Source organism: Felis catus, chromosome A1 (assembly GCF_018350175.1).
Source record: "Felis catus isolate Fca126 chromosome A1, F.catus_Fca126_mat1.0, whole genome shotgun sequence".
Taxonomy (NCBI): domain Eukaryota; kingdom Metazoa; phylum Chordata; class Mammalia; order Carnivora; family Felidae; genus Felis; species Felis catus.
Genome location: NC_058368.1, coordinates 209,592,757 through 209,607,173, shown reverse-complemented (window position 1 = coordinate 209,607,173; position 14,417 = coordinate 209,592,757). Strand labels below are relative to the sequence as shown.

Below are 14,417 nucleotides of genomic sequence, written 5' to 3'. Positions count from 1 at the left end.
CATGAACGGGGGAGGGGCAGAGAGAGAGGGAGACACAGAATCGGAAATAGGCTCCAGGCTCTGAGCCATCAGCCCAGAGCCTGACGCGGGGCTCGAACCCCCGGACCGCGAGATTGTGACCTGGCTGAAGTCGGACGCTTAACCGACTGCGCCACCCAGGCGCCCCAAGAATATACTGTTTTTAAAGCAAAAATCTCCCCTTTGATCCCAGGGAAAGGTTCAACTTTTGCTTTTACTTAATTCCATTTCTTTCTATATGTTAGTAAGAAATGAACCTTTATTCCTTCCTTCAAATACTTAATCGATGTATGTTACATTGCTGTGCTTGATCAGCATACAGTAATGAACAAGATACACCCATTTCCAGCCCTCGTAGAACTTGATGTCAAGTGAGGGAATTCGTTACTACACAACTGGTTACAGAAATGGTTACTTCATTATAGTTTATAAGTGCTTTTGGGAACAGCACAGAGTGCCTGAGAATATGTTTAACTGAGGATATATATCTAGGAAAGGTGGGGGGATGCTTCCCTGAGGCAGTGGTCAGAGTAAGAATTAGAGCCTGAGGGATTAAGGAAGGGATAGTTTACACTTGAGGAAGTAGATAATTTTCCATGCTGAAGGTTCATAAAGGCAGCAAAGCAGGAAGAAGACTTTCTGGAACTAAAAGCCAATGTGATTGTATTATACTGAAAGATAGAAAGGGTTGCATGGATATGAGCCTGAGGAACAAGGCAAGAAGAAGCAAATTTAAAAAATCAAAGTAATATTTGGATTCCTTGAACCAAACCAAATAATCTGTCATCATCAGTTGAACAAATTACGTTCTTTTCAGAGCTCACAAACTGATGCCTTACAGGCCAAATCTGTCCGGCAGAGTTCTTTTCCTTGACTACAATATTTAAAACAAACAAAACAAAACAACAAGAAAGAAAAGAAATAGACAAGAAAATGGCCAAGATTTAAAATTAGTAACCCCTGTGCTGAGTGTAGAACCTGCTTGGGATTCTCTCTCCCTCTCTCTTTGCCCCTCCCTGGCTCACTCGCGCTCTCTCTCTCTCTCTCTGTCTCTCAAAGCACAAAATAAACATTAAAAAAAAACCCACAAATTTAATAGAGGAATTAATGAAATTAGAAATACAGGAGTTAAAGCTTTTAAATGAGGGTAAAGTATTAAGAATAGAAGAAAATTTCAAAGGATATGATACTCAGTTCTGAAAAAATACGGTAGTAGTAGCTAAAAGAGGGTTTCCAAAATGGTATATATCTACTGGAAAAGATGAGGTAGGTGAAATGGGGTGTGCAAGATAACTTAGCTCATTGTGCAAAGGAAATTAGAACCGTCAGACATACTTTTTTAATCTTTTAAAGTGTCTTGTGACTTTTCGAATAAAATTTGTAAATAATGGACACAAACAATATTTATTGAAAAGGATTGTTTTGGGGGTCACTGCTTTAAAGTATCTGAAAGAAGTGTGGGAAAATGGACATGGGCTTTGAAATCAGATAAATTTAAAGTTCTATCTTTATAAGCTTTCTACCTATCACAAGTGGTAAGTTCTTTTAAACCTTAGCTTCTCCATTTATTAAATAAGGTAACAAAGATGCTTTCATGAGGATGTTATGAGTATTAAGTGATATAAATATACAAAAGGCTCTATAAAATTTTCTTCCTTTTTTGTAGAATATAAAAAGAACCAACAATTGGAGTTATGAGAGATTTGTTCATATGATGAAAAATTAATCATCTTTGCTGTTACCTGGATATTTCCCTGTGATTATTCTTTATAATCTTCTATCATTTTCTTCTTTCAATATAACCACACTGCACTGCACAGAAAGAGCAAGAAAGTCAGAAGATTTGGAAAGATTGGGAAGCTTTGCAATTAACTTTGAAAGTGTGCTGTTGGGGTGCCTGGGTGAATACTTATAAAATACCTTTCTACCCCTATATGTCAGTGATTCTGTCCAAAACAAGGTAATTATATTGAATATAACTGCCATCCTAGGGTAAGTGAAATAGTCTTTAACTATATGCAGGTGCCAGCATTACGAGCTGGCTTAAATAACATGATTGCTTTCTCTGTTCCTCACAAGAAATTTTAGTCAAGTCCAAGTTACAGTTAGTTAATAGCAACAAATCATAATGTTTGTGTTTGAATTCCCAGATGTTAATATATGATTAATATGTACAGTAAGTTTTTTTATTATATATTATCTTTTTCAAGAAAATAATTGAATTATGGAAAAATGTGTATTGCTAGCTAAAGAAGGGTAATCTCTCCAATTGCATTTTTAAACTTTATTGAGGTATAATTTTATATAGTGTAAAATTAACCTAATGTAATTACACAGAAGACTGGTTTTTAGTAAATTTATAGAGTTGTGCAACCATCAACACTATCCAGTTTTAGAACTTTTCCATCACCCCCAAAATTTTTCTCAAGCCTGTTTGTGGTCAGCTGTCTGCTCTGAGCTCCCACATCCCTTCTTCAGCCTCAGGCAACTACTGATCTACTTTCTGTTTCTATAAATTTTTCTGGGCATTTCATCCAAAAGGAGGAATCATGCTATATGTAGTCGTTTGCATCTGGCTTCTTTGACTTGGCATCGTGTTTTTGAGGTTATCCATGGCCTACATGTATCAGTATTTTGTTTCTTTTTATTGCTGAATGATACTTCATTGTATTGATATACCCTATATGGTTTACTTTTTTACTGCTTGTTAGACACTTAGATCACTTACAGTTTTTACTTTTATGAATGATGTTCCTTTGAACATTCATGGACAAGTCTTTGAGTGGATATATGTTTTCATTTTTTTTAGGTTCCTAAGAATGAAATTGCTGGGTCATATGATAAATTAACTTTTAAGAAACTGCCTGTTTTCAGAAGTGGCTGTACTATTTTACATTCCTACCAGCAGTGTATAAAGGTTCTGGTTTCTTTGGGGGAAAAAAAAGGTCCTGTTTCTTTCCATTCTCACCAACACTTGATATTATATATCTTTTTTAATAGCCAATTTAGTGGGTTTGTCTTGGTATCCCATTGTGGTTTTAATTAGCATATTCCTAATGACTAATGATGTTGAGCACTTTTTTGTGGTTTTAAGTCATTCATGTGTCGTCTTTGCGGAAGTCTATTCAGGCAAGTCTTTTGCCCATTTTTAAATTGGATTTTTGTCTTATTCAGTCGTGAGAGTTCATCTATATTTTGCATACAAGTGCATTGTCAGATATGTGATTTGCGAATGTTTTCTCCCAGTCTGTGGCTTGTCTTTATTTTTGTGTTGGTGTCTTTTAAAGTGCAAAAGTTATAAATTTTAGTGAAGTCCAGTTTAGCAGTTCTTTTATGGCTCATGCTTTTGTTGTCTAAGAACTCTTCGTCTAACTGAAGACCAAAAAGATTTTCTACTGCATTTTCTTTCAGATGATTTATCATTTTAGCTCAAACATTTAAATTTCTGACCCATTTGAATTAATTTTTGTATGTGGTGTGAGAAAAGGGTCTAAGTTCATTTTTTTAACATATGATATCCAGTTGTCCCAATATCGTTTGTTGCAAGACTGTCCTGTCTCCCATTGAATTATGTTGGCAGCTTTGTGAAAATCAATCCAACATAAATATAAGAATTTATTTTGGGGGGCTCCTGGGTAGCTCAGTTGGTTAAGCATACAACTGTTGGTTTCAGCTCAGGTCATGATCTCGAGGTTCATGAGATCGAGCCCCACACCCAAAAGCACAGAGCCTGCTTTGGATTCTCTGCCCCTCCCCAACACACTCTCTCTCTCTCTCTCTCTCTCTCTCTCTCTCTCTCTCTCTCTCAAAATAAACTTAAAGAATTTATTTTTGAATTCTTGGTTCTCTTTGTTGATCTTGTCCTTGCACCTAGACTTTTGCTACTAATGTACTGTTGTGATTACTGTAACTTCTTACCATGTTTTGAAATTGGTAGTATCAAGTCCTCTAATTTTGTTGGTTTTTTTTAAATTGTTTTGGCTATTTAGGTCTTTTGATTTCCATATAAATTAGGATCAACTTCTTTAAAAAAAAGCCAGCTGGGATTTTAAAAAGAATTAGGTTGAATCTGTAGATTAATTTGAGGAAAATTGCTATGTTAACAGTATTGAGTCTGCCCCTCCAAAGCATGTAATGTTTCTCTGTTTATTTAGATGTTTTTCTCTAAGCAGTGTTTTATAACGTTGTACAACTCTTCTACCTCTTAAAAAAAATGTTTTTTCTAAGTGGTGCTATTTTAAATGGAATTTTCTTAATTTCATTTTCACATTTTTTGCTAGAATATAGAATTGCAATTGATTTTTGTATATTGATCTTTTATCTTGTGACCTTGATAACCTTGTTTATTGGCTCTAGTAGTTTTTTGAGTGGTTCCTTAGGATTTTCCACATATAGGATAATGTCATGTGGTAATAGACAATTTTACTTCTTCTTTTCTAATCTGAATGCATGTAATATCTTTAATTTTTTTAATTTTTAAAGTTTATTGTTTTTGGCATTGGCCAGAGCCTATATTAGAAGTAGTAAGAACAAACATCCTTGTTCTGGTATTTGGGGGGGAATCCTTTACCTCTAAGTATGATGTTAGCTGTGGACTTCTCATAGGTGCCCTTTAATAAATTGAAGATGTTCCCTTCTATTCCTAGTTTTTTGAGCATTTTTATAATGAATGGGTATTGGGTTTTGTCATGTGTTTTTTCTGCATCTGTTGAAATGATCATGTGGGTTTTATTCTTTATTCTGTGAGCATAGTATTTTACATTGATTTTCAGATAGGTAACCTACTTTGCATTCTCAGGATAAATTTCACTTGGTGATATAATATTTTTTATATGTTGCTGAATTTAATATGCTAATTTTTTAAAAAGGATTTTTGTATTTATATTCATGAGGGATATTGATTTATAGTTTTCCTGTCTAGGTCTGGCTTTGGTATCAATCTAATACCTCATAAAATAAGCTGTTTCTTATATATTTCATAAGCTTCATCAGTGGAATTGTGTCTTCCTAAGCCTTAGTTGAAGATTTTTAATTTGTAGTTCAGTGTCCTTATTTGTTACAGATCTATTCAGATTTTATATTGCTTGTAGTCAGTTCTGGTAATTTGTGTCCTTTTAGGACTTTGTTGTTTTTAATATAAATTCTCATAATTTGTTGGTTTAAACTTGCTCATAATATGCCTTTATGATCCTTTTAATTTCTAAAAGGGTCAGTGGTGATGTCCTCTTTTACATTCCTGGTTTTGGTAATTTGTGTCTGCTTTTCTCTCTTATTTTCTTTTCTAAGGTTTTGTCAGTGTTGTTGATTTTTTTTTTCCCAAAGAGCATACTTGAGAATACATTGATATTTTTCTTTAATTTTTTTTGGTTTTTATTTCATTTTTACTCTAATGTTTTTCTTTCTTTTTGCTTTGGATTTAATTTGCCTTTTCTGATTCCTTAAGGTGGGAAGTTTATTCATTTGAGACTTTTCTGAGATAAGCCTTTAAATCTGTAAATTTCCCAATAAACACCACTTTAGTGTTTGATAAGTTTTTTCATTTTTACTGAAAAAAATATTTAATTTCCTTTTTGATATCTTCTTTGACCCATAGATTTCCCCAGATTTCTTTCTGTTGTGGGCTTTTAAATTTTATTTTGTAATTGTTAGGGAACATCTTTTTTTATGATTCTAAACTTATATAGATTTGTTTGTGGCCTAGCATGTCATCAATTCTGGAAAAAGTTCTATGTGTGCTTTAAAGAAATGTGTGTTCTGAACAGTTTTTGGGTAGAATGTTCTGTAAGTGTAAGGTTAGGTCAAGTTGATTAGTAGTATTGTTTAAATCTTTTACATGCTTGCTGATTTTGTTTTCGTTCAGTTGTGTCATATATCTGTCATACATCTTCATATATTTGGTGGCTGTGTTTTGTAAATGTTATATATATTGCTGACATTGACTCTTGTCATTATAAATAATCCCTCCTTGCCTTTAGTATTATTTATCTCAAAGTCTGTTTTATCTGCTTTTTCTGTAGCCACTTTTGTGTTCTGATTGTTACTGTGGGTATGGAATATCTTTTCAATTCTTTTATTTCAACCTATTTGTGTCTTTGACCTGAAATACAGCTTTTGTAGAAGTAATGTCCTTGGATCAGTATAATCTCTGCCTCTTGAGTGGCATGTTTAATCTATTCCCAGTTAATATGATTATTGATATAATTGGATTTATGTCTGCCTTTACTGTGTTCTTTTGTGTATTCTTTTAGTGTACCATTTAAATTCCTCTGTTGACTTTTTTTTCTTTTCTTTTTTTAACCTTTTTTTAAAAGTTATTTCCTTAGGAGATTGCTATAGGGATTATAGTATACATCTCAATTTATCATAAACTACTATTTAAATTGAATTTTTATCCCAAATAGAATGGAAAATGAGACATAAACTAGATTTATCTAGAATGGTGGTACTAAATTTTTTTAAAGTATTATTTTCTAAATAATCATAAATTTGTATACACTGATAATTCTGTTTATATTTTCTATATGATACTGTCAGTTCTCATGTGTCTTCTTTGATAGTTAACTACCCATGCCAGTATTTAGTAGAATTTGTATCTAACTAAATGTGGTTATCAGATCGTATATTGAGTTTTGTTTTTATGTCAATTTCATAGTTACAGTAAATTCCCAGTTTCTTCATCTTCATTACATTAGCTGTAGTAATGCTATTTTTCCTCACTACTGCTCCCCCAAAACTTAACAAGCATGAAACATTCCTGTTTCTTATGTAAAATAGGCAAGTTGGACTAGTAACTATAAATTTTCTTCTGCCTTTAAAATTCTGTGATTGTATTTGGACAAAAGCATCTGTAGAAATTATAATATTTAATTTTATATGTTTGCATAGTGGTTATTTAAAACTTAATCATTGTTGGCTGACATCTGATCAGATAGTACAGACATTTTTCATTTCTGGGTTTTTGTGTTGAAGGAATGAGAATCTAGTGGATTTCAAGAAGAAAAAGGAGATTTGTTAAGAAGATAACATACAGGAAGCAGAAGTTTGTTTGTAATATCAACTTAATGGTAATTTTTGATACAGAATTTAATTTTTAATAATTGAACAAATCTGAGCAGATTTTTAATTACGGTTTCAGAAATCAAGTAAAAATTACCAGATTCTATTTGATTTAGCACAGATAAAATACCAGCTGGATTTTATTATTTCACCTTTCTTGTTTTCACAGCATTTATGTTTGATAAGTAAGAAGTTAGTTAACATATTTAGCTTTTCTATGTATCTGTTTTGGGTTACATGCTGGATTTCTCCAGGAATTTTGAATTATCAATCTGTTTAAATTTTAATTCCAATTTTTTACCTCTTTTTTTTTTTTTTATGTTTATTTTTATTTTTGAGAGAGAGACAGAGCATGAGCAGGGGAGGGGCAGAGAGAAATGGAGACAGAATCCGAAGCAGGCTCCAGGCTCTGAGCTGTCAGCACAGAGCCTGACGCTGGGCTCGAGCCCTACCAAGCTGTGAGATCATGACCTGAGCCAAAGTGGGACACTTAACCAACTGAGCCACCCAGGCGCCCCTCCAATTTTTGAACTCTTAATAAGAGTACTGAAAGAAGAGAGAAGGGAATTCTAGAATGTAACTGATATAGAGCTCTGTTAAAATGTGATTCCCTTTCCAATAGAAAAAAAACATGAGGGGGGGTGCCTGGGTGGCTTAGTCAGTTAAGTGTCCCAACTTAGACTCAGGTCATGATCTTGTGGTTCATGGGTTTGAGCCCCATGTTGGGCTCTCTGCTGTCAGTGCAGAGCCTGCTTCAGATCCTCTGTCCCCCCACTCCACTCCTCCCCTGCTCATTCTCTCAAAAACAAACAAACATTTAAAAAACAAACATGATGGGGCGCCTGGGTAGCTCAGTCGGTTAAGCATCTGACTTCAGCTCAGGTCACGATCTCACGGTCCATGAGTTCGAGCCCCGCATCGGGCTCTGGGCTAATAGCTCAGAGCCTGGAGCCTGTTTCCGATTCTGTGTCTCCCTCTCTCTCTGCCCCTCCCCCATTCATGCTCTGTCTCTCTCTGTCTCAAAAATAAATAAACGTTAAAAAAATAAAATAAAAAATAAAAATAAAAAACAAACATGAGGCTGCTAATATAAGCTTAATGTGAAGACTGTAGCTTTAAGATCACCTGATTATGTTCAGTTATGACTTCCTGATGTTATCACTTTAAAAATATGAACTTGCTTAGCATTCATATTTCAGACTCTTTTACCTAGTGCTTGTATAAGGCCTTGAGTTTTTTTTATCTAATACCATTTTCTAGCAATTCCTTACTGTTTTCATGTCAGTTTAACCTACTAAACATATGGCCATCATTGTGCTAGGTATTATAAGAAGATGAAAAAAAAATTGAGACAAGATTTTGCCATAAGGGTGCTAATGAAATGGTTAGAGAATATGATTATGCATGGCCAGATCCTGACTTGTATGCATGTAACTCAGGAGTTTATTAGAAGAAAAGATTGTGGAGTATAGTAGTGAGGAAGTTTTCAAGGAATTGGTTGGAGTTTGACAGACAGGTAGAATTGGTTTAGGTATAGAAGGAAAAGGAACATTGTAAGGAAATGTATTGGTGCAAGATTTGAGGATAGCATGTTTGAGGAACAGTGAAAGGACCAATCTGACAAGAATGGGGAGTTTATATTGGAATCAGGAGAAATATAATTGAAGAGAAAGTGTAAGTTATGGAGGAGATTGAATGTAAGAGTCAACTTTAGAATTAAATTTGTAGATTGTTTTTTATTATTAATTATGAAAGTAAATAATAAAAACATTTGTTTAAGAGGAGTTCATTGCATACCTGCATGAAGGACGGCTGATTAAAAAAACAAAAATCCTAGGGGCACCTGCGTGGCTCTGGCTGACTCTTGATTTCAGCTCAGATCATGATCTCTTGGTTTGTGGGTTCGAGCCCTGCACCACGGTCAGCACTGACAGTGGGGAACCTGCTTGAGACTCTGTCTCTGCCTGTCCCTTGCTCGCGTGCATGCATTCTCTCTCAAAATAATAACTAAACTTAAAAATTTTTTTTAGATCACAGTTAATTAGTATTTACAATAATTTAGGTAGATAGATTTTTAAATTTCGGATTAGAGCAGTAGAACAGAAGAGGAAAAATGGACTAATCATATAGATGATAACAGGGATTTTTTAAAAATATTATTACCTGAGTGTTGGATTACTAATAAATGGGAATAGTGATAGAAATTGAAGATTGCAGGCAGTGATTTTTATTTCAGAAATGTTACTTGTAAACATTTAGAAATGTTTATAGCACTTGAAAGGAAAGGCTGACATTGTTGAATGTCAGCCATATTGATACATTGGTACTGTAAGAGTTAGTAGTGTCAGTGAAGAATCATGAATTAACTCTCACATAATGAAGCCATACCAGTCTCTCAGAAGCCATGAAAATGAATGAATTTTGGAGGAAGTATACATAGGGCCAAATAGCTAGACTTCAAAAATGGTGAAAGATAATAAACCATTTGGATAAAGTGGAATCAGTGAAGAGTCCATCAGTAAGGTACAAGAGGGAAGATATAGCTTCAGAAGCCAAAGGATTAAATTGTTGCAGGATAGAAGTACTTATTCACAAGTACTGAGTGTTGCAGTACTGGTTTTCTTCACCCCTATATCCTTATTTCTTTCCATGTGTCTTAAATTCATAGGTCAGTTATAATCACTCCCTTGCATATATCTTCAGTTCCTTTGCCCCTGTCTTCGCAAAACTATAGCTGTGGTTAAATTTCATTCTTGCAGCTGAATGGGACTGAAGAAAAATAATACATTTCAAGATTTCTTTCCAAATTTTGGTGAAAGGTCTTATATCACCAGGAAATTGGCTTAAGCTTTGCTTAGCATTTTGTTAATAGAATTTCACTAGTGTTCTAAGCTCTGTGAGGACAGAGGTATTGTCTTTTTTTTTGTTGTTGTTGTTGTTGCTTACTCACATATCCCCAGTACCTTACATGGTGACATATGGTAGATGCTTAATAAATATAAGTGATTGAATGAAAAAAATAAATACTTCTTTTCTATCATTTATGTCCTTAGAATATATCCTGGTGTATATGTTTTCTAGGGCTGCTATACAAAGTTGCCACAAATATGGGGACATAAAACAACAGAAATTTATTCTCTTACAGTTGTAAAGGCCACAAGTCTAAAATGTATCAGCAGACTCCTTCTGGGCTCTAGGAAAGAGTCCTTCCTTAGCTCTCCCAGATTCTGGTGGCTTCAGGCATTCTTTGGCTTGTGGCTGCAAAAAACTCCAGTCTCCATCTCCATCTTCACATGGCTTTCTTCTCTGTACCTTCCATTTCTGTCTTTTATAAGGGCATGTTCATTGGACTTAGGGCTCATGCTTAATCCAGGATGATCTTATTTTCACATCCTTACATTTGCAAAGACTCTTTCCAAATAAGGTCACATGAATAGGTTCTGAGGGGACATATTTTGGAGGGGGCCACAGTTCATCCCATCACACCCTGTAATGGCATATAATCAGCATACTGTGGTCAGAATTACTTAGATTAAATTTTTGTTTGATTATATTATTGATAACACAGTTTGGTGCATTTGTGGCTGTTTGTATTCAATATTAGGATTTGCTTTTTTATCCATTTTGATCTAATGTTTTTTTGAGTATAACATTTACATGGTTCAAAGTCAAACTGTATTAGGAAGGTCTGCTCAGAAGTCTCACTACCATTCTATTCCAACCTTCCCTGTGGGTAAGCATTTCATTACTTTCAAGTTTATCTTTCCTGATTTCTTTTTGTGGTTAAGCAATACCTATGGTATGTTCCTGTTTCTCCTTCATTAGAGAAAGATTGTACTCTGTATACACTTTTTTTTTTGCAGTTTGCTTTTTTCACTTAGTATATCCTGGGGATTATTCCATATCAGCTCATAGTTAGTTCTCATTCTTTTTAACTGCTACATAATATCCCATGACGTGGATGTACCATAGTTTATTCAGTTTCCTACAAGTAGGCATTAAATTGTTTACAAAATTTTTCTATTGCTAATAATACTGTAATGATTAACATTATATGATGCATATGGTCTTCACATTTTTGGAGGGCAAATTCCTAGAAGTGGGATTACCAGATCAAAAGTTTACATAAAATGCATATATAATTTTGTTCAATATTGCTAAATTCAACTCCATTTTGCATTCTAACCAGCAATGTATGAGAGTGCCTATTTCCATATACCTTAACAATAGAGTGTCTTACTATTTTTCATTTATCAGGTTGGCCAGAATTGAAAAGCTTGCTATATAACCCAGTGTACTTTTAGTTCACATTTCTCATATTAAGAGTAAGGTTGAGCATCTTTTTTTCTCTTTGAGAGTCCTTTTATAATTTTTGTTTCTGAGTGATGACAAATTGGTTCAAAATCCTTATTTCACATCATAACTAATTATTATACTTCAGGCAATTCATTAAAGTTTGTTCTCTTCCCATCTTTAAATGAAGATGAGAGTTATTCATTCGGTTATTAAGAAGAGTAAATGGAAAAAAATATATATATAAAGCAACTAGCACAGTGCCTGGCACATAGCTGGCATGTATACAGATTCCTTTCTCCCCCTGTGTAACTCAGAATATAGGCCACACACTGCCTATAATTAAGCAGCCTAGTAAATTTATACATATGTAGTCTTCTTTATAAAAGAGAATTTGTGGTGTGTAAAACAGTAGAGACAATACAAAGTATTGCCTAGAGTAAGATGTTTTATCAACTTTTGGGCTTTCAGGTTATGAAAATTGCAATAGATAGCATTTACCTATAATTAGTAGCACTCAGTTTGAAATTTGGAGCCATGATCCACTCATTCATCCATGTTTTAGAGTAGAATCAGACTTTTTTGGAAGAAGATGCTAACCTATCTGAGGCTTCTGTGTATAAGTGGAACATATTTTGGGTAGGCTTCTTTAAACTTCATAAAATTAGCTTCTCTGCATTTGCCTTGCCTTGATTGATTGATTGATTGATTGGGAAAACATATATTTCTGTTCTTAGTAATACCAAATGTTTGCATTCTACCATGTATTCTGGGTTACCTCAATTTTTCAGAAGCTCAGTTAGATGTATTAAAGGAGGACTGACCAGTAGGTGGCATTCTGACCATTCCCCTGAATATTGTATATTTTACTCTGAGGTTAAACCACACCATTAGAGATTTGTATGCTTAGATTGCATGATTTTGGCCCCTTTTAGGCTTGCTTTTACTGACTTGTGTATTTAGGATGCAATTTTTAAAAAGGAAAGAAGAAAACGAAGAGTGACCCAAAATAGATTTTTGGTTTCTTAGGAACGCTTTCAAGAACTTTCTCTGTAACATATACCATCCACAATCTTCTTTATGAGGACTAACTGGTGAAATTTCTCTCAGATTACAGTTATCTTAGAAAAGCTGTACTTCTCCTGAATAACTCATTCACTCTTATTTTATAGACACTGTGTATTTTCTTCTTTGTCTAGCTAACTAGGAAGCTTAAGCCACATTTGATGGGCAATTCTTGGGAGTTTTAGAGAGCAATATAATATGCTTTTCTCTGTGCCATTCTTATTTATCCAGATGTATCCCTTACCCTGAATCCTTCACCTGTTTATTTTTTATCCTATGTATTTTTCTGGTAAACTGCCTCAAAGCCTTACAGATTGAAGCAGGTTTTGATATGTATGTTTAATAATGTATGTGTATGTGTGTATTACACTTTTGGCTGCCCAAACCAGAACCTGACAGTTGTCTTAGATGCTTTTCTCTCACTTACCCTCCACATTGAAGTTGTCACCAAGTTCATCTCTTTTACTCCTGTATATCTCTTTCTTGCTGTTAGCTTCCCCTGTCTTGGTTCAGGCTCTCATTGCTTCATTGGTATGTTCCCTACCTTATTGTTCTTCCTACCTACAGTCTAGTACCTTCTACTTGTCCATTGCTGCAGGATCCACTTATATCATTTTCTCAGTATGAAATCCTTCCATGGTTGTCTGTAGTGTTCAGTCCTATTTGGACTCCTTAACACTTAAGGCTTTTTTCATGATCTGGTCTCTGCCTACTTAACCTCCTCACTGTCCACACCTTTCGCTGTGTTCATGCTGAAGTACTTGAAATATCTTAAAAACTGTCATGCATTTTTCTACCTTTCTATCTATGCATCTGCTTTTCCCCCTGTCCGGAACACCCTTACTAGTCTTCTTCATCAGACAATTCCTGCCAAGCTTTCAAAATTAATTACAGAGGACATTTTCCTCAGAAGCCTTTCCCTATCTCCTAACCCAGTATTTATCAGTGTGGTCCCTGGGATCAGTAGCATTTGCATCATCTCAGAAAATTTTTAGAAATGTCAAATCCTTAGGTATTACTCAAGACCTAATGAACTAGAAACTCTGGGAGTGAGGCCTAGCAATCTGTAGAGCCCAGTCGCTTTCAAACTTCAGGATGCATCAGAATCACCTGGAGGGCTTATTTAAAAACTACCACCTTCCAGTCCTGAAAATGGATGAAGTGAGAGTGATAGATTGCATTAATAGCCACAGTTTTTTGCCCATCCCTGTATCCAAGTTATTTCCCATGTGATTGTGTAGTTCCTCCCACTCCTAAAAAGGCAGAGACTATTTCCCTACCCATACTAGACTTTGCATTTGGCTATAGGACTTGGTTTGACCATTGGAATTAGTGGATGGATATGACAGTACCAAAGGCTTGAAAAGTACTTGCAGGAATGGGCTTGCACTTCTGTGCCTCTGACATCTCTAAGAGACCAGCATGTCCAGCCTGGCCACTGGTTCTAGGAGGAGGTTAAGAGACTTGTTTTTTAAGTCATTGAGTTTTTCTATTGGGTATATATCTAGGATAGATAATGGTTAGTTACCCAAAGCAGTTATACCAATTTTGTATATTTCCACCAATATTGTATCAGAGTTCCTGTTGTTTACCATGCTCTCTTTCCAACAGTTGAAATGATTAGTCTTTTTAATTTTAATGTAGTGGTATCTCATTATGGTTGTAATTTGCATTTCCCTAAAGACATGAAATGAAGCAGTTGATCCAGTTTTCCATATTATGATCTAAGCTTTGTGAGGGCACGGAGATTAATGTCTTTTTTTGGTCACTGCTATATATCTCTAGCCACAACAGTGCATTGCACATTGTAGGCACTCAATAACTATTTTTTAATTAATAGTATAAGAGCAGAACTTGATGAACATTGAATTGAGACTTTGCTGACTTTGGCTAATAATTGCTTCTGTGACCTCAGTCAAGGTATGTACCATCTCTAGGGTTTGGTTTTTGTATTTGAGAAATAAGAAAGCTTAGCTATATTATCC

General features: G+C 34.7%; 1 protein-coding gene across 5 annotated transcripts in view; it reads left to right on the top strand.

The window, feature by feature from the left end:
* The window catches only part of NIPBL (NIPBL cohesin loading factor), a 200,364-nt gene that overhangs the window by 52,860 nt on the left and 133,087 nt on the right, over nt 1-14,417 (top strand). The window contains exon 1 of one of the 5 annotated variants that reach the window (XM_045038085.1): nt 7,060-7,082. The exons of the other annotated variants lie outside the window; for them this stretch is intronic. The gene's annotated coding sequence lies outside the window, so the exon portion shown is untranslated. Of the gene's footprint in view, nt 1-7,059; nt 7,083-14,417 lie in introns of those variants that run through there. 5 annotated transcript variants of the gene reach the window in all.